Raw genomic sequence first — 20,011 nt, 5'->3', positions numbered from 1 at the left:
CTGATAAGCGAATGTCGTTTACAGATTAGAAACTTCCACTGGATCCATTGGAGGCGAAGTATTATGTAATGAGGTGGAAGCCGAGTTAGGATCCATGTGCAGTAGTTTAATATAATCCTTGGTAGACTACACAAAAACAGTAGGCAGATAGCAATAACGTGAGACAGTCAAAGTTCGTAACCAGAAAGGCAGTCCAATCCAAACAACTATGCTAGGGAAAATCCAAAAGTGTAAACGGGGAAAAAGGCAGGCAATGGTCATACACAAGATAGTCAAAAAAATGGAATAAGAATGCTCAGTAAGGCAGGTAGACTGGCAATACTTCGCACTGGCTTGTTAGCCTGGCCCTGCTAAATACCACACAAACAGGGAGTAACCAGAGAAGTAGGGAGAGCGGAACACAGTCAATACTCAGACGAGGGCTCCCTCTGCTGGCTAGGCGTTACAGGCGTCTTGACCAGAATGATGCACCTTCAAAGTATTTTTTTTAATCTTGAAAGGAAAATGGACAAAAAAAAGAATCATTCACGCTTTGCGATCTGAGGAAGGATTTCTGTTGTTCTGTTGACTGTCCCTGGAGCGTAGCTGTTTGTAAGCAATCTTTTAACACTCTGTTAAATCTTTCCACTTTGCCATTAGATCGAGGATAATACACTGAGGACTTGATGTGTCGTATTCCTTTTTTCAGTAAGAATTCTGAGAATTCACGTGACACAAACTGGCTCCCATTGTCGGACACAAGTTCACAAGGGTTTCCTTCTTGACTGAAAATTGAGGTGAGCATTGTGATAACAGCATTTGTATCCGCTTTTGCACAGAAAGCAACCTCCGGCCACTTGCTGTAGTAATCTAGAGTTATTGCATATCTGCAGTAATGTGGAGCTAAGTAAAAAGGTCCCACAATATCCACGCTCACCTTTTTAGTCAGTTTACGATGACATTTTTCAACATTCAGTTTCAGTTCTGACTGGTGTATTTTCTGCAAGACATCTTTCAGATTTTCATTATGCTCCTGTTGTGTGGAGCAAAAAAAGATTACATCATCAAGGTAGCACTGTATGCCTTTTAAGCCTTGTAGGATGGTGCACATTATTTTCTGATATTCATTCATTACTTTTTGAATGGAATTAGTGAAATAAATCAACTTTTTGATGATATTCTAATTATGTGACCAGCACCTGTATAGTGACGTGACACACACTGCGCACAGACAAGAAAGGAAATACATTTTTCGGAGTTGTGAAACTTTCTATTTCGTAAGGAGTTATGAACGTGAAATAATGACACAGACTGGCTACACAATCTCATCTGCCGCAGATACTGTATCAGGAGGACTTTTCACTTCAACTGTGTCTGACAGGATAATTAGCTTTCTGAGGTGAGTCTTACAATTTATAATAAATAAACAGGTTGATAAAATGTATAAAACAAAGTAAAAACAAAAGTCTTGAAAACCCTTTTTTAATATCATTGTTTTTATTAGCCTACTAGCCTTGAGAGTTACCATGGCAACCCCGGACACATCAGCTGGTGGAGAGGAGAGGTTTCTGACATTTTCTCTGTTTCTCGTCAGTTATACCAAAGAAAAGTTCAAAAACTGCGACAGATTGCTTAAGTAACATATGTTAATATTATCCACAGTTTACTTTAAGTACTTTTGTTAATATTTATACCTCTGTGATTATGGTATCTTTCCTTAATTATCTGAAATGTGAAATGTCTGCTAGCAAATATTACGCTAGCGTAGAAACATAATTATAGCATACTAGATTTGAGCTCTTATTAATGAAAGTTTGGGCTTTTAATGACATCTTATGAGAAAAGGAGCGGTTTTGATAGCTTTGTAAATGTTTTTGCTGATAATTTGTCAATAGATAAATGGAAGTAAGCTAAGTAATTTAACCTAAAAGTCTGCACTGTAGAGTCTATCAGTGACGTCACTTGCATGCAGTCTAAAATGGGCTGAAACTATTTCAAACCACTGTTTCAAACACGTTTTGATTTTTCATTGTAAACAAATATTGATATAAATTTTACTGTGATTTCAGGAGTGTCTAAAAAACCCTCTAAAACAGAGGGGAAGTTCCAAGAAAATTTCTAATGGGAGCTGCTGACAGAGATTTAGAAAACACAGGTGATTCGAGAAAGCTTATTAAATAACTTCATATTTATTTTTTTACAATATATCATCATGCATCTGTAAAATCTAAAAATGTGAATTCTGGTATCTTAAGATTTTTTTGTATGTTTTCCATATTAATATTTTTCTTTTCTGCATTTCCCCTATTCTCTAGTTTGTTTATTTCTAATAAGGAGTTGGAGGCTGTGGAGAAGCAGATCCTTGACCTCGTGGGGAAGCAGGCTCAGCTGAGAGAGCGGAGAGCCGTGCTGGAAACATTCAGGGGTTGATGCTCATAAGTCCGGGGTAAGTATACGTTCATGCTATGTTAGCTGAAGGTTATGTGCACACTCACTGTTTCCCTGGTGCTCGTGTTCTTGATATTTCTGCACAGATACCCATGATCCTTAAGGGTGAAGAGAGCATCGGAGCGGTCGTGCTTCACGCCGGGGTTAATGACACCAAGCTGCGGCAGACGCAGACACTAAAGAGGGACTTCAGGAGCCTGATCGAGACGGTGCGCAGCATATCGCCTGCACGATGATCATGTCAGGACCGCTTCACCATGTATAGATGAGGACACGAAAGGTTCAGTAGACTTTTTGCTTTAAATGAATGGTTATTGTCATGGTGTAAAGAACAGAAACTGCTTTTTGTTAACATTTGGAATCTGTTCTGGGAGCGTCCTAGGCTTTTTAGTGCTGATGGCCTGCACCCCAGCAGAGTCGGAGCAGAACTTCTCTCGGACAACATCTCCAGGACTCTACGCTCCATATGACTAGTAAGCCAATTCTCAAATAACTGCTATGATGGCTTTTGTTCTACCCACTTAAATAGTACTTGTGCTGTCCAATCAATAAAGACTGTGTCTGTTCCAGTGTTAATTTTGACAGGCATTTTTGATTTAGCATTAGTCTTTATCTTGAGACGGAAATGCTTAAAAGACTTAGTCACATTTTAGTCATTTGAGTCTTTCATAGTTTTAGTCTAGTTTTAGTCGATGAAAATTCATTGCAACTTTTAGTCATTACTTTTAGTCAAACTGCAGTTACCAGCATTTATTTTGGTAGCTATTTTATATGTAGTCCTCAAACAAAAATAGTAATTATTAAGTAAAAATTCTTCTCTCTTTAGACCAAATCAATTTAGATTACGAGAAATTTGAATCAAGGATTGAATTTGGAAAAAACTTGAATAAATGTTGACAATTTTCATTTTTGGGTGAACTATTCTTTTAACAGTAGTGAAAAGGGAGCAACTTATAAAAAATGATAGTTGTTCATATATAATATAATTTATATTTTTTGAAAGAAGCAGAATACGACAATACAAATACGAAAGAGATACAAATTAAACTCATTTTTAAGATACAGTAGGTTCACTTTACATATTTAACATCTTTTGTTGGTTAACGTTAATGACTCGGATAGGTACTTTATTAGGAAAATGATTAAAAAGTGATGAGACATGTGGCCAAGTATGGTGACCCATACTCGGAATTAGTGCTCTGCATTTATCCCATCCAAAGTACACACACACAGCAGTGAACACACACATGGAGCAGTGAGCAGCCATTTTTTGCAGTTGGGGGTTCAGTGCCTTGGTCAAGAGCACCTCAGTCATGGTATTGAAGGTGGGAGAAAGCGCTGTACATTCACTCCCCCCACCTACAATCCCTGCCGGTATGAGACTTGAACCCGCAACCTTTTTGGGTTACAAGTCCGACTGTATTTTGAATATCCGGTAGACCTGAAATAATATTATAGTCCCATCTAGTCTTATTAACGAACATGCGGCATAAATTTTCTCATAGTTTTTATCATCATATATTAGTTTTAGCTCGTCAACGTCTCATCTTAGTCATCGTTGAAAAAATTCACACTGGTCTGTTCCCCGAATAGTGAGGTCAAAATATAAATTTTATTCAGGCTCTAGAAAAATCAGATTGTGATTTAAACCAGAAAAATGCTAAATTAATAAACAAACAAACAAAAAATATTAAAGTTTGGGCTCAAAATCATTAGATCACTCGCACCCAAAGCAGTTATTGTAAATGAAATGATCACAGATAATAGTTTTGATGTACTCTGCTTGACTAAAACCTGGCTAAAACCACTGTTATAAGCATGAGCCCCATCAGACTGGTCGAGGTGGAGGTGTTGTAACAATATATAGTGATATTCGCAATGTTACCCAGAAAACAGGATACAGGTTTAAATCATTCGAAATACTTTTGCTTAATGTTACACTGTCAGATATGCAAAAGAAATCTATCGTATCTCTTGGTCTGGCTACTATGGGTGTGACGAGACACTTATCCCACGAGACCAAACACTATTCACGAGAACGAGACGAGACGAGATTTTTAAACTTTTTTTTTTTTTTTAAGAAATCCTCAGTGATGAAATATACAAGTAAAATTTGTCTTTTATTCAACTGAAAAACACAAAATGCAAAAAAATGTAGGTGCATTTTGAAATCAAATTGTACTTTATGAAATTAAACATCTATTTTAATAAATTTTATGCAGGTATAAACAACATGTAAACACTGCAAACGATTTTGCCACAAACTCAACTGACAGGGAAGTAATTGCACAAAATTATAAAGTATACATAAAAATAAATAATAAACAACACAAATAATATCCCTTTAATGTAGCAGTCAGTCAAGTTTTTTTTATTTAGTAAACTGATTTCCACTTTAATAAAAAAAAAAAAATTCCCCATTTAATTTCTCAACTCCTTTTTAATAGTATATACATTAATTTATTAAGTTTAACAAAAAAATACATGTTTAGGGCCCTATGAAATGTTTTTTTTTTCTCACCATATATATTTTTTTAATTATTGTTACCAAATTCTGTGTTTTAGCATGTCTAACTATTTGAATGCATAACACAACTTAATTTATTAATTTTATTTTTTCTTAAAGTAGCCTTATGAATTTTCTTTCTCAGAAATTCTGTGTTTTGTATTTACATTTTTCTGGTTATCAAGTTAAGGCATAAAACATTAATTTCATCATTCATAATTTAATTATTGAAAATTAAGCTTTATTTTTTGGCAAACAAATGGAATTTACAATTAAAATTAAAACATGGAAGAAATGTTGTGTGATAATTACTTTAAAATGTTTGTTTCATTTTAGTAGTAGTAGTAGTAGTAGGCTGTGTACATTCTATTGTCGTTATTTCAAACCGGACTTTTATTTTTACGGGTTGCCCTGAATACCTTTACAGTTCTGTGTATGTAATATGACGTTAGTTTTACTCAAATCAAATGGTAAAATGCGCATGAAGTGACTCTCAGAGCAATTCTGGAGATGTTCTTCATGTGTTTACGTCCTCATTTAGTGAGACGGCAGATGCTGAAATCACTGCTAGCATCATGCACGCTTTGTGTGTGTGTGTGTGTGTGTGTGTGAACCACGCGCCTGCGCAATTCATTATCACAGACAGGCAGAACAAGCAGGATTCCTATTTAAATAGACTTTATCGGCTTTATATTTACAGATACTAGTCCATATCATGATTTGATTCAAGTGTAATGACCTACTTTTGGTTAATTCAAAATTTGAGAAATTCCGTGACATTCCGCGTTAAACTGTGAATTCTGTTTTTATGACTGGATAAAGACTTCTCTGCATAATTTTCCCGCTTATCATGCGGCCACTTGCCTGATGTGAACATAATATCTTACATACCTTACATTACATACCACTGGTGAAAGGGCCAGTGTAATGCAAATATACCTGAAAGGTCTGCACAAGGATATCGTCACCTTCTCGCGAGACACATCGGATCTCGCGAGATCTCTAGCCACGAGATCTCGTCAAACCCCCACAGGCTACTGTGTATAGACCACCAGCGCCGTATACAGAATTTTGCAGATTTCCTCTCAGACCTATTGGTTACCATTGATAAAGCGCTAATTGTCGGAGATTTTAACATTCACGTTGATAATACAAATGATGCATTAGGACTTGTGTTTACTGACATATTAAACTGTTTTGGAGTCAAGCAAAATGTCACTGGGCCCACTCATTTTAATCACACAGTAGATTTAATTATATAGCTTGGAATCAATCTTATTGATATAGATATCATACCTCTGTGTATGTATGTGTTACTGTCCATTTCCTTGTATTGTGCATGCTGCGTATTACTGATATTAACTATATTTCCAAAATGAGCTGTAGAGGCCAATATGAGCATTATGAATGTAAGAGCCTTACGTTACATTTATAACAATCATTGTTAAAGTTTGAATTGTATTTCAGGGCAGTTTGTGAAGACAGATAATCAAGAGATGTGACAAACTGTACAGAAGTCAGTTCCAGATCCACCCTCTACACCAGACCTCTCTCTCATATGGATTGCTGTCTACTAGCATATTGTTTTCTCTTCAGACTTCGGTGGATGCAGATATTACTCAGGGACATGAATACTTGAATATTGCAAGAATAGAGAAAGTAAGAATTACATAAGATTTAAGAATTTAATGTTAATTGCTTAAACTATATATTATACATACAGTACAGACCAAAAATACCGAAAAAAAACAGTAATATTGTGAAATATTATTACAACTTAAAATAATAGTTTTCTATTTGAATATACTTAAAAAAAAAAAAAATCATTCCTGTGATGCAAAGCTGAATTTTCAGCATCATTACTCCAGCCTTCAGTGTCACATGTAACATCCAGTCTATCACATGATCATTTAGAAATCATTCTAATATTCTGATTTATTATGAGTGCTGGAAACAGTTCTGCTGTCTAATATATTTGATGAATAAAAGGTTAAAAAGAACTGCATTTATTAAAAAAAATAAAATAAAAAATTCTAATATATATTCTAATAATATATTTTATTTACTATCACTTTATCAATTTAACACATCCTTGCTGAATAAAAGTATTGATTTTATTAAAAAAAAAAAAATACTGACCCCAAATTACTGACCAGTAGTGTATATTGTTATTACAAAATATTTATATTTTAAAAACATACTTTTTTTTTTTTTTACTTTTTATTCATCAAAAGTATCCTAAAAAAGTATCACGTTCTGAAAAAATATTAAGCAGAACTGTTTCCAACTTTGATAATGAATCATCATATTAGAATGATTTCTAAAGGATCATGTGATAATGATCCTAAAAATTCAGTTTTGCATCACAGAAATAAATTATCATTTAAAGTATAATAAATTTAAAAACAATTATTTTAAATTGTAATAATATATCACAATATTACTGTTTTTTCTGTATTTTTGATCAAATAAATGCAGGCTTGATGAGCAGAAGAAACTTCTTTCAAAACCATTAAAAATAGTAATGTTTCCAAACTTTTGGTCTGTACTGTATATGTATATATTATGTATATATTATACCTTTTTTTGTTTACAAAGCACCTAAAAGCCAATTCACACCACCATACTCCAACAGGCTCAACACAGTTCAAACAAAACAAAATAAGCATGTTTTTTAAAATAGTTTTTGTGGCAATGTGAACTGGCCCTAATGCTGTATGATAGGTGTGAGATTCATTAAACTTGATTTGCTATAATACATCTGTTCATAAGATATTGCATATGATTTTCAATTAATTATTTGTAGTGGTTTGGTTAAGAGTGTGATTAGCTGATGTATTATTGTGGGAGCATGTGATTAGTTGATGAATTGTGTGCATGGTTAATGATGGCTCTTAAATATTTAAATGCAATGTGCTGAGTGCCTACTAAGACTTGCATATTTGTGCATAATATTTTGACCCTGGATGCTTACAGAAGGATATAGATATTTAAATATATGCAAATGTATTTATTAATATATTTCAATCTATGTGCTTCTGTATGGACTGAATGCTTTCATTCATATTTCGCTGTATATCCTATGTTTTTATTAATAATTTGGGTGTATTACTGTTCATATTTGTTTGTTAATAAATTAACTGAATTAATTCTGAGTCTGTATTCATCATTCACAGCTGCTGAAACAGCCTTTAAATTAGTTTGGGCATATGAGGACATAAATTAGGTTAAACTACTGCATGTCTGCCCATAAAAAATAAATAATTATAAAAAATTACCAACTGATTACCAGCACACAATTACCGATCCACGACGTTGCCACGACGTCACAGTTACTTACTGGCGACATCACAAAGTTACGTTGTGGCGACGTATACGCACCTTTCACTTTTCCGCCACAACGAAACTTTTGTCACCAGATTACGTTGCAGTTACGTTACAGTTACGTAATGTTGTGATCTGGGTTGTGGCCATGACAAGTGAACCAAACATGTCCGCTCCGGTCACCGTAAATGCTTTGGTCGACTTTTCGAAGATCATCTACTCTTCCCTGTGGATAATCTCTGATCTACTTTCTGTATGATCTGAATTTCTGCATATTGAATTTTAAATATTGAATTTGATGTTCCAAATTTCTTCTTCTTCTTGAAAAATTTAAGCTGTATTTTTAAAAAACTGCCATAAAAAACCTGTTACATTTCAAATGTTCAATATTCAAGTAAAAAAAAAAAAAAAAAAAAAAAAAAAATTAACCAAAATCAGAACTGTTAAATGCCACATAAAAATTCAGTTCTGTTAAATGATACTTGTCAATAATTCAAATTTACACATAAGCACCATAGTACCACTAACCTGACACATGAACTTACGTAGCCTATATTTAACATAAAAATCCACTTTTCTTCCAAAAAACAAACTACAAAACACCTAAAAACATCCACTAAAAACACAAAAAATTTAGTACAAAAATAACAATAAATATAACATAAAAATAACATGTATGATGGCACTTACCTGACGTGTGAATTTGACAAGATGGCGTAGCAGTTTCTCCCGTGAAGGCGCTCATGCATGTGTGGAATTATATCAGTATTGCCTGGATTTGTTTTTATTAGTTTAGCCAACATTGACATTCTGGATGTTGACTGGATTTAAAAATAAACCTCTATTAAATGTTTTTGGAGCTTGTCTAGTTAATCAACTTAATTAGCATGATATGCATAAAATATACACAGCCAACTCACCTCTGTCCCACCACAGTTAAAGTCTGTTCATCATTAATTCAATGATGTCATCGTCCAGCTCAGTTCAGTTCAAAATATTATCTTCAATTAAAGTAGACAATATTGCCAGAAATTAAATGTCCCCAACTAAGTACTGGTAAAAAAAAAAATGTATAGCCTGAATGCACTGTAAGTCGCTTTGGATAAAAGCGTCTGTTAAATGCATAAATGTAAATGTAAATGTAAATGTAAGTAAGCCAGAGGCGACATTGGCAAGGAACCAAAACTCCATCGGTAACAGAAATGGAGAAAAAAAACCTTGGGTGAAAACAGGCTCAGTTAGGGGGCCAGTTCTCCTCTGGCCACACAAAACCAGCATGGCATGGTGTTATTCCAGGCTGCAACAAAGTCAGATTGTGCAGAGGACTCATCTGGTTCCCATGGTCTTGTGCTGATGGCCGTCTAGGTGATGAGGTCTTCGCAGGGGATCTGTTTCTGTCTCCCATCAAATTCACATCTTCACAGCTCACATTCAGCTGTATGTAGCTGCATCCTAAACCAGACCCAAAATCAGAAAGAATATGTAAAAGGAGTAAATGTACAAAGATTAAAGTGCCCCTTTTAGATATTTGACACTCCCGAACAAAATCTTAGACCAGGGGATGCATTGCAAGTTTTACACATTTCGCACTAGTGGATCATAACCGGGTTGTAAGTGCTGCTTCAAAATGGCAAAAGAAGAAACAGGAGCAAGATACAAAAAATAGAGAGTAGGCAATTTATTGAAAACTGCATTTAAACTCAAACAGGCTGTTCATCAGCTGATCAAAAGTTTAAGACCATAGCCCAAAAATAAACGCACAACAGAACTAAAAGTGTCAAAAAAAGGACTCAGTAGTGAGTAGCTCCACCATTCTTGTTGATCACTTCAAACACTCGTTTCGGCATGCTTGATGCGACTGTTTCCAGGAGGCTGGTGGGGAACATTGCTCCATGTGGTGAAGATGGCTTCACGAAGGGCATCCACGGTCTGGAACTGACGTCCGTTTTTTTAAACTTCCCTTGCCATCCATCCCCAAATGTTCTCAATGGGATTTAGATCAGGGGAACACACAGGATGGTCCAAAAAAAACAACGTTATTCTCCTGGAAGAAGTCCTTCATCAGGCGGGCGTTGTGAATTGCAGCATTGTCCTGTTGAAAGACCCAGTCATTACAACAGACGGGGGCCCTCGGTCAAGAGGGATGCCCGCTGCAACAGATCCACATAGCCAGTCGCCGTTTGACACCCCTGCACAACCTGAAGCTCCATTTTCCCATTGAAGAAAAAAGCACCCCAGATCATGATGGAGCCTCCTCCACTTTGCCGCGTAGAAAACATCTCAGGTGGGATCTCCTTGTCATGCCAGTAACGTTGGCAGCCATCAGGACCGTCCAGGTTAAATTTTTTCTCATCAGAGAATAAAACTTTCTTCCACCTTTCAATGTCCCGTGGTGTTTGGTGCTCCCTTGCAAATTCTAAACGGGCAAGTTTGTGTCGTGGGAGGAGACGTGGCCTTTGAAGACGTTTTTGTTCTTGAAGCCCTTCTCTAGCAGATGACGTCTTATGGTTATTGGGCTGCAGTCAGCATCAGTAAGGGCCTTAATTTGGGTCGAGGATCGACCTGTGTCTTCACAGACAACCCGTCGGATCCTCAGTGGAGGTGAAATCTTTTTGGGGCCTACCACTTGACTTTTTTGTCCCATAACTCTCAGGATTTTTTAAGAAATGTAAAATTACTGTCTTACTGTGTCCAACCTCGGCAGCGATGCGCGCGTTGCGAGAGGCCTTGCGTGTGCAGCTCAACAATCCTGCCACATTCAAAGAGAGAAAGCCTTTTTTGCCTTTGCCATCAGGAGATCTTGACAGTATGACTGCTTGAAGAACAATGACATGAAAGCCATATTTTTGTGCAGATTTGACCTTTTTATGGCTATGGTCTTAAACTTTTGATCAGCTGATGAACAGCCTGTTTGAGTTTAAATGCAGTTTTCAATAAATTGCCTACTCTCTATTTTTTGTCTCTTGCTCCTGTTTCTTCTTTTGGCATTTTGAAGCAGCACTTACAACCCGGTTATGATCCACTAGTGCGAAATGTGTAAAACTTGCAATGCATCCCCTGGTCTTAAGATTTTGTTCGGGAGTGTATAAGGAGTAAATGTACAAAGATTAAAGTGCCCCTTTTAGATATTTGAAAAATAGATGAAAACATATGGCAAATTTTTAAATCTTAAAGTGCACAGAGTATAAAGTTATTGTCTCTCAAAAGAAAGAGTCGACTCTGAATCATTTAAACGATTTGTTTTTAAAACGAATCCCAAGCCGTTTCATGTTGACATCAACAAGAAACATTAGAATATTGCCTGCCCACTTGTTGCACACACAGACCTGAGAAAACTTGAACCCAGTCTCCCTCAAACACTGTAGCGGATTCCAATAATCAATCAGTGAACGCTGTGCTCTGCACTGTGATGGTTAATCCATGTATCCATTTTTTAATACCAAAAAACGACAATGCTAAGAACAATCAGGTTAAAGTTTATTTTTACAGCAATACCACAGCAGTGTATAGCCCCAACCTTGTGGTGTGTCCCATCATCTTAGTGAAGACTGCTACAGCAACAGTGTTTCCCACTGACTTAAACTATGTGTGGCGGGTCTGCCCCCGTGGGATATATATACCGGTTCACGTTTACGGCTCTGCGTGTTTGCTGCGTAAAACCATCAGTCGATTTTCGCGTTGGTCTGAATGAAAATGCAAATTCATTCTTTGCCACTAAATGCAGCTTTTAGAGTGGTAAAATAGCTGTTTCCCTGGTAACTGTACACAAAGCAGCACTGCTGCTTTATCAGGCATTACAGGCATGATGAAATGGAAATGAAATCGACCAATTTCTGCAGAATCTCTGATAATACAGTCTATCTTCTGGCATTAAAACCTCAAGACATTGGGAGTGATTTCTCATAGAAGCGTGTGATGTGGCACACATGGGTCAAATGAAAACACCATAGACATGTTTGGCAAGATCTTTATTTTGTTTGTTTTACTTAGAAACAGTAACATGGAAGGTGCACATTCCATGGTGACTGCTGGTAATGTGAAACATTCAATATAGTGTTAAAGTCAAGAAATGTGTGAATAGTAACATGTGTTTTGTTTCTGTGTCTTACCGGTTCCTGGAAAGCCCAAAAAGAGCGGCCCGCAAACAGGAAACCAGTTTATGGCATTCTGAAGGGGAGGAGTTACACCATTAAGGATGTGTGGATTAAAATGTCTTGTATATGTATACTTTGATGAATTATTAGGGAGGGAAGCCTTTGGTTAAAGGAGAACTTCATTATGGGGGTGACTTGTGAGGCTGAAAGTCTATGTGAAGTGTGAAATGTACCGTTTAACAAATGGAGTGTTATGATTGGTCCGTTTGAATACTAGGGGAGGGGGCCAAGGGTATAAAAGAGTAGTGGAAATGTCTGAATGGAGGACGGGTGTTTGTTGGAACAGTAGCCAACTATTTAGGTTTTTTCTTTAGCTTTCTGTTATGTCCTGAGTTGTACTTTAAATAAGTTTTCTTTTGTTTTGTTTTTTCCCTGGGTTCAACTTGCCCATTTATTTGATAGTTTGCTTTGGTTTTTTGCTATGTCTGTTTGAAACTTGTGGATCCCAAGAATAAAAAAAAAAGGACTTTCCATGGACTTTTCCTGGAGTTTTGCCTGCATGCTCTCTTTCAGTTAGCCATTGCATCGACCATCTTACCACAAATGGTGTCAGAAGTGGGATAAGAAGCCTTTATGGAGTGACTGACACTAGAAGAGGAAAACTGCAAACCTCAAGATGACTACTAGAGGACATGGAGGACCTCAAAGGATTACCCGAGCTCATCCAATCCTACTCTCTGAGGGGGAAGAGGACACTGTTGAAGCTCAAGCAGGTGATTTGGACTTGGAGGCTGGGGCAACTGAGGAGGCTGTGATAGACTCATTTCGGGTGATGAACGTGCAAGGTCTAGAGAGTGAACCTGTGGTGAGACCCAAGATCAGTAAAGTTAGTACACCCCAAGGTAGGCAGAAGGAATTGTGGTGGGTCAAGACTTTCTTTTGGAAATGAGGAAGTTTATGCAGCAACAACAAAGAAATGAGAAGATATCTGTTTGATGAACTGAATGGTTTAAAGGCTACTATTTTCCAGAAACCCAAGACAGGGTGGGAATCAGTTGAACAACTGAGCCAACAAACTCATTACCCATTACCTACTCCCAGAACATTGCCGCAGGCCTCAGGGGGAAGAGCCATGCTTTCAGAACCTCCTCAAACGCAACCTGAAGACCATTTGCCAGGTATGTCTCCACCACCAGTAGCCTCTTTCAGACATTATCATGAACCACGAATTCCTGCTTTTGTAGAAGGTGAGGATGTGGAGAGCTTCTTTGTGCGGTTTGAACGCATTGCCAGAACGTGGGGATGGCAAACTGATGAGTGGGCGGCCCGAGTGGTAACTCTGTTAACAGGCAAAGCGCTGGAGGCCTATGCAGGCATGGACGATCAAAGTTCCGGATCCTATGTTGACATTAAAGCTGCGGTTCTGGCCAAGTACAACGTGACTGAGGAGACATATCGCCTGCGTTTTAGGAGCCTTACGGTGCCAACGGGAGAAAGTGTAAGAGAGACCTACAACCGCATCAAGGGCTTGTATAAGAGGTGGATGCGACCAGAAATGAAGAACAAGGAACAGTTGGGAGAAACCATCATACTGGAGCAGTATCTGCGAGTGTTGCGGCCCGACGTGAGAGTATGGGTTAAGGAGAACCAACCACTAACTGGTGAAGGAGCCGCTAGACTGGCGGAAAGGTACATGGCTGCACATCGAGAGCCACCACGAACCAGCAAAGGTACTGTGACTGTGGGCAGGAGTAAAGTCGAGGAGCCTATGGATAAGACTATGGGAGTGCCTGGGAAATATTCTAATGCAACCCTGATTTGTTTTTATTGCCAGCAACCTGGACATAAGGCTTCCCCTTTGTCCCCTTAGAAAGCCCAAAGTGACTAATATGTGTTATGTTCCTAGGAATGAGGGCCTTGGTGAATCAGCAACATCTACTGAGAAACATAGTCACCTTATAATGGTAACGGTAAATGGTCAGCATGCTCAGGCTTTGGTTGATACAGGTAGTACACAAACTTTGGTCAAATCTGACTTGCTAAATTGTGAAATGTTGAACTATGGTGATACTGTGTGCTTGGGATGTGTACATGGGGATGAACACATTTATCCAACTGCTGAGGTCTCTGTAGTGATAGAAGAACAAGCATACCTGTTAAGGGTGGGGGTGGTTGAGAAACTAGCATTTGATGTGGTGTTAGGGGAAGATTTTCCTTATTTAACTGATTTGGTGGGTTCCGTATCCAAAATGTGTGCAGTAGTTACAAGGTCCCATACCAAAGGATTGCAACCCCTTCCCAATGCTGATGGTGATCTGTTCTCTAATGCAGGGAAGGATAGAAAAAGTAAAAAACAGAGACGACAAGAGAAGCATAAGGGGAAAGATAGGATACAAGAGAGCTTACCAAATTTACCCGACTCTGGGTCTGAGTTGATTAACTCTCATTGGCTGGTTCCTGAAAATTTTAGGGACTTGCAAAAGGAAGATGTTGCTTTACAGCCCTTGTTTGCAAAAGTGTGTGAAGTGGATGGTAAGCCTGTAGGGGTACCAAAGTTTGGGGGGATCGGTATATTTTAAAGAACAATCTTTTGTATTTGGCTGATCTCGAGAGTCCTAGATTAGTGGTACCTAAAGCACTGCATCAAATGATTTTACATCTGGGCCATACCATCCCTTGGTCAGGGCATTTAGGCAGACAGAAAACGTATGAGCGAGTCAGCCAACGATTTTATTGGCCAAAAATGTACCAAGATGTGCAGGACTACTGTAAAACTTGTACTGAATGTCAGATGGTAGCACCTGTTCGAACGGCTGATAGAAGTTATCTGCAACCGTTGCCCATTATTGGAACTCCATTTGAGCGTATAGGGATGGATATCATCGGTCCCTTGGTTAAGAGTAGTTCTGGTCACCAATTTGCATTGGTGATCTGTGACTATGCTACCCGATATCCAGAGGTGTACCCCTTGCGTTCAGTTCAAGTTAAGCACATCGTGAGATGTTTGGTAGACTTGATTTCAAGGGTTGGAGTTCCATCTGAGATTATCACTGATCAGGGAACAAACTTTATGGCTAAAGTGATGAAGCTATTGTATAAACAGCTAGGCATTCAGGGAATTAGAACTACACCATTTCATCCTCAAACCGATGGTCTTGTCGAACGGTTTAACGGTACCTTGAAAAACATGCTGAAGAAGTTTGTCGATGAGTCCGGGAGGGATTGGGATAAATGGATTCCGTTTCTTCTCTTTGCTTATAGAGAGGTCCCTCAGTGTTCAACCGGATTCTCACCTTTTGAACTTTTGTTTGGCAGGCAAGTTCGTGGGCCCCTGGACGTGCTCAAAGAAGGGTGGACATCAGAGGAACCAGCCCAGTGCAGTATTGCTTCATATATCTTACAGATGCGGGACAAATTGGAGAACTTTAGAACTCTCGCTAAAGAAAATTTAGCTGCCGCCCAACGACGACAAAAGGTATGGTACGATACACATGCCAGGGGAAGGAACTATGAACCTGGGCAGAAAGTTCTGCTATTATTACCATCCGGTACCAGCAAGCTGTTGGCAAAATGGCAGGGGCCGTATGTTGTGACCAGAAAACTGGGTCCAGTAACCTATGAGATTTTGTGTCCCGAAAGAAAACAGCCTAAGCAGGTCCTACATGTCAATCTCCTGAGAGAATTTAAGGAGAGGGGGTCTGATCTGACAGGTCCAGAGGATGTCAAAGACCAAGTGATGATGGTGAGGGCCATAGAGGAGGAAGAGGATGAACCTGATATGGAACCAGTTCGTTCGTTGCTGAAGGCCCCAGAATGCTATTCAAGCTTAAATAACCAACAACAACAGCAACTAACTGAGGTACTTCAATCTTTTCCCTCTCTTTTCCAGAAGAGGCCTGGAAGGACCGAGATCCTAACACACAACATCATCCTGAAAGACACTACTCCCATACGACAGAAACCCTATCGAGTCCCAGAGAAGATGGTGGAACAGTTAAAGACTGAGATCAAGACCATGTTGGAAATGGGGATTATAGAACCCTCGAAAAGTGAGTGGTCAAGTCCCATACTGTTGGTCCCTAAAAAGGATGGAGGAGTTAGATTTTGCACTGACTTCAGAAAACTAAACAGTGTCTCATGCTTTGATTCTTATCCGATGCCTCGTATTGATGAGTTGATTGAGAGACTGGGTAAAGCATCCTTTATGACCACATTAGATCTGTGTAAAGGTTATTGGCAAGTGCCCCTTGATCCTTCTTGCAAGCCCTACACAGCCTTTCGATCTCCTTCAGGGTTATATCAATACACTGTTATGCCTTTTGGATTACATGGAGCACCAGCCACCTTCCAAAGGTTGATGGACCGTGTACTTACGGGGTGTGAGCAGTATGCAGCCGCATACCTTGATGATGTGGTGATATACAGTGGATCCTGGCAAGAACATCTAAGGCATCTTGAGGATATCCTAAAGAGGCTTCAGGAAGCTGGGCTCACCATTAACACCACCAAATGTTCATGGGCTCAGACGGAGGTCAGGTATTTGGGGTAATTACTGGGACATGGTCAGATCAGACCACAGGTGGAAAAGCTTAAGGCTATCCAAAATATTGCTCGCCCGCAGACTAAAAAGCAAGTGAGATCTTTCCTTGGATTAATCGGCTGGTACCGCCGATTTGTTCCCCACTTTGCATCACTGGCTACACCTTTGACTGATCTGACTAAAAAGAGTCCTGCTAAGTTTTGTTGGACGAGTGAGTGTGAAGAAGCCTTCAAGGCCCTGAAGAATCTGTTATGCAATGAACCAGTGTTACAGAGCCCTAATTTCACCCAGAGATTTATTGTACAGGTGGATGCTTCTGATGTTGGCTTGGGAGCCGTACTGGTCCAAGGAGAGGCTCATGATGAGAGACCAGTTCTATTTTTGAGCAGAAAACTCTTTGAAAGAGAGAGGAAATACTCCACAATTGAGAAAGAAGGACTTGCCATCAAATGGGCTGTGGACTCCCTGCGGTATTACTTACTGGGGCGTGAATTCACATTACGTTCTGATCATCGTGCCCTGAAGTGGATGCAAACTATGCAGAATAGTAACTCAAGGATACTGCGCTGGTGTCTGACTCTGCAGCCCTATGTATTTACCATTGAGCACTGTCCAGGTAAGAAAAATATTATTGCTGATTATTTGTCCCGTTTGCCAAATTTAGATCATCCAGAGGGGGAAGAAGGGGGAAAATGTGATGTGGCACACATGGGTCAAATGAAAACACCATAGACATGTTTGGCAAGATCTTTATTTTGTTTGTTTTACTTAGAAACAGTAACATGGAAGGTGCACATTCCATGGTGACTGCTGGTAATGTGAAACATTCAATATAGTGTTAAAGTCAAGAAATGTGTGAATAGTAACATGTGTTTTGTTTCTGTGTCTTACCGGTTCCTGGAAAGCCCAAAAAGAGCGGCCCGCAAACAGGAAACCAGTTTATGGCATTCTGAAGGGGAGGAGTTACACCATTAAGGATGTGTGGATTAAAATGTCTTGTATATGTATACTTTGATGAATTATTAGGGAGGGAAGCCTTTGGTTAAAGGAGAACTTCATTATGGGGGTGACTTGTGAGGCTGAAAGTCTATGTGAAGTGTGAAATGTACCGTTTAACAAATGGAGTGTTATGATTGGTCCGTTTGAATACTAGGGGAGGGGGCCAAGGGTATAAAAGAGTAGTGGAAATGTCTGAATGGAGGACGGGTGTTTGTTGGAACAGTAGCCAACTATTTAGGTTTTTTCTTTAGCTTTCTGTTATGTCCTGAGTTGTACTTTAAATAAGTTTTCTTTTGTTTTGTTTTTTCCCTGGGTTCAACTTGCCCATTTATTTGATAGTTTGCTTTGGTTTTTGCTATGTCTGTTTGAAACTTGTGGATCCCAAGAATAAAAAAAAGGACTTTCCATGGACTTTTCCTGGAGTTTTGCCACTTCTTTTGCTGTCAGTTAGCCATTGCATCGACCATCTTACCACAAAGCGGCAGAAACCACTGCAATATTTATTAAAATAATGTATTAAATAAGTACAAATTATTTAGACCTATGATGGAGGGCAGGCCTTTCAGTTAGTAACTTAATTGTGAAATTGCTTAACAAAATAAATTGAGGTTAAGTTCTCTTTAGCTGCTCTTGATGAAAGATTTACTCTTGGTCAAAACTCAAGCATGCTGAACTGTATTTCTGCCAAACCTGTTGAATAACGGTTTTTTTTTTTTTTTTTTTTTTTGGTAGATGGTTATTTCTGTCTATCATGCAAAGAAATGTGTTATGTGATTCGATATTCCATATATCTAAAATCTTATCTGTAAGTTCATTATAAATTCATTAATTTTATTAATTGTAAAAAAAAAAAAAAAAAAAGAATTATTTGTTGTCTCATGAGTAAAATAAACCCATAAAATAAATAAATAAATAAATAAGTATAACCGGCTTTGAAAGGACACATGGTGTGTAAGGCCAGTTCACCATACACCTACACCGAGTATAACCTGCTTTGAAAGTAACTTTGGTCTCATAATCCATGTGTCCTGAGGCACACCATTATAATAATATGGAATATGTTAAGAGGTCATTTTTGTTTTCTCTGTTGACCTCTGTTGTGCATTAGAATTTGCCACACAAGTTGTAAATAACTCATCACATCGGGACATACTTATAAATGTAAATAAGGAGGACAATCACTCCATTCTACACTTCTTCCTCTAGAAAACATCAGCACCTCCAATCAAATTCTGTCAAGCTACAAAAGTTTACAGAGAACACCACAGCTCTTATCTGATGGGATCTACTAACAGGTGGGCCAAGTGTCATTAAAACAACTAGGAGCATAACACAAAAACAGTGCTTGCATCCACTAGGACAAACTCAACCCCACCAGCACATGTATTATGGAGTTTTTCCATGTCCTGAACCAACTGCGATTCTGCAATCATGTTTCACAATCACACTGCGATCTGCGTGTCCAGAGTCTGCCATTGCCCACTGCACCGGATCATACATGACCTGAGAATAGAGCCTTTGCAGAGTAACTCTATTGTTCCAATTGATTGAACATTACCACTGGTCAAAATGTTTAACAATAAAAGCATTACAGAGAAAGAAGTTTAATCACTTCTCTCACTTTCTGATCAAACACGATACATTTTACTGGTCCATAGCCCATAAAATCTACCTTTAGAAGTGACCTGGACTTTTAACATCAACAACATGCATAAAGAAATCTAATTTCTCCAAATATAACTGACTACACTTGCTCCTTACCAACCCACTCTTAAAAAACATGTTTGTTTATCTACTTTGGAATATTGTCACAAATTACATAAAGTGAGGGTATATGTTAAAACCTATTTAAAAAGGATCTCTATCAGAGTTCATCGGCTTTACTAGCAATTTTAATAGTAAGGGTTCATAGAATGCAACAAGAACATAAAAAGCAGCAACATATAGCCTAATAAGTAACTTGAAGGCCTCCATGCTTTAATGTCTTGATTGACATTGTCAAAGTTTTAAAAGAAAATGCACTCACCCACTCCCCTTCAGCCAGTCCTGTTTGTAGTGCGTAGGTTTATAGTCTCAATACAATGAAACAACCTCAGTTCTCTCAGACAACCCAATCACATT

General features: G+C 38.4%; 1 long non-coding RNA gene across 2 annotated transcripts; it reads left to right on the top strand.

Annotated features, from left to right (window-relative positions):
- Positions 1 to 1,197: 1,197 nt before the first annotated feature.
- LOC109049297 lies at positions 1,198 to 6,666 on the top strand. 2 transcript variants are annotated; one of them, XR_006156202.1, is made up of 4 exons: positions 1,198 to 1,378; positions 1,484 to 1,615; positions 2,295 to 2,900; positions 6,401 to 6,666. It is a non-coding gene; the product is annotated as an uncharacterized LOC109049297 (long non-coding RNA). The 2 variants fall into 2 exon arrangements; XR_006156203.1 differs by lacking the exons at positions 1,198 to 1,378; positions 1,484 to 1,615 and adding an exon at positions 2,041 to 2,134.
- The last annotated feature ends 13,345 nt before the right edge of the window (positions 6,667 to 20,011 follow it).

This window comes from Cyprinus carpio, chromosome B13 (assembly GCF_018340385.1).
Source record: "Cyprinus carpio isolate SPL01 chromosome B13, ASM1834038v1, whole genome shotgun sequence".
Classification (NCBI taxonomy): domain Eukaryota; kingdom Metazoa; phylum Chordata; class Actinopteri; order Cypriniformes; family Cyprinidae; genus Cyprinus; species Cyprinus carpio.
This window is presented reverse-complemented; position numbering and strand designations above follow the sequence as displayed.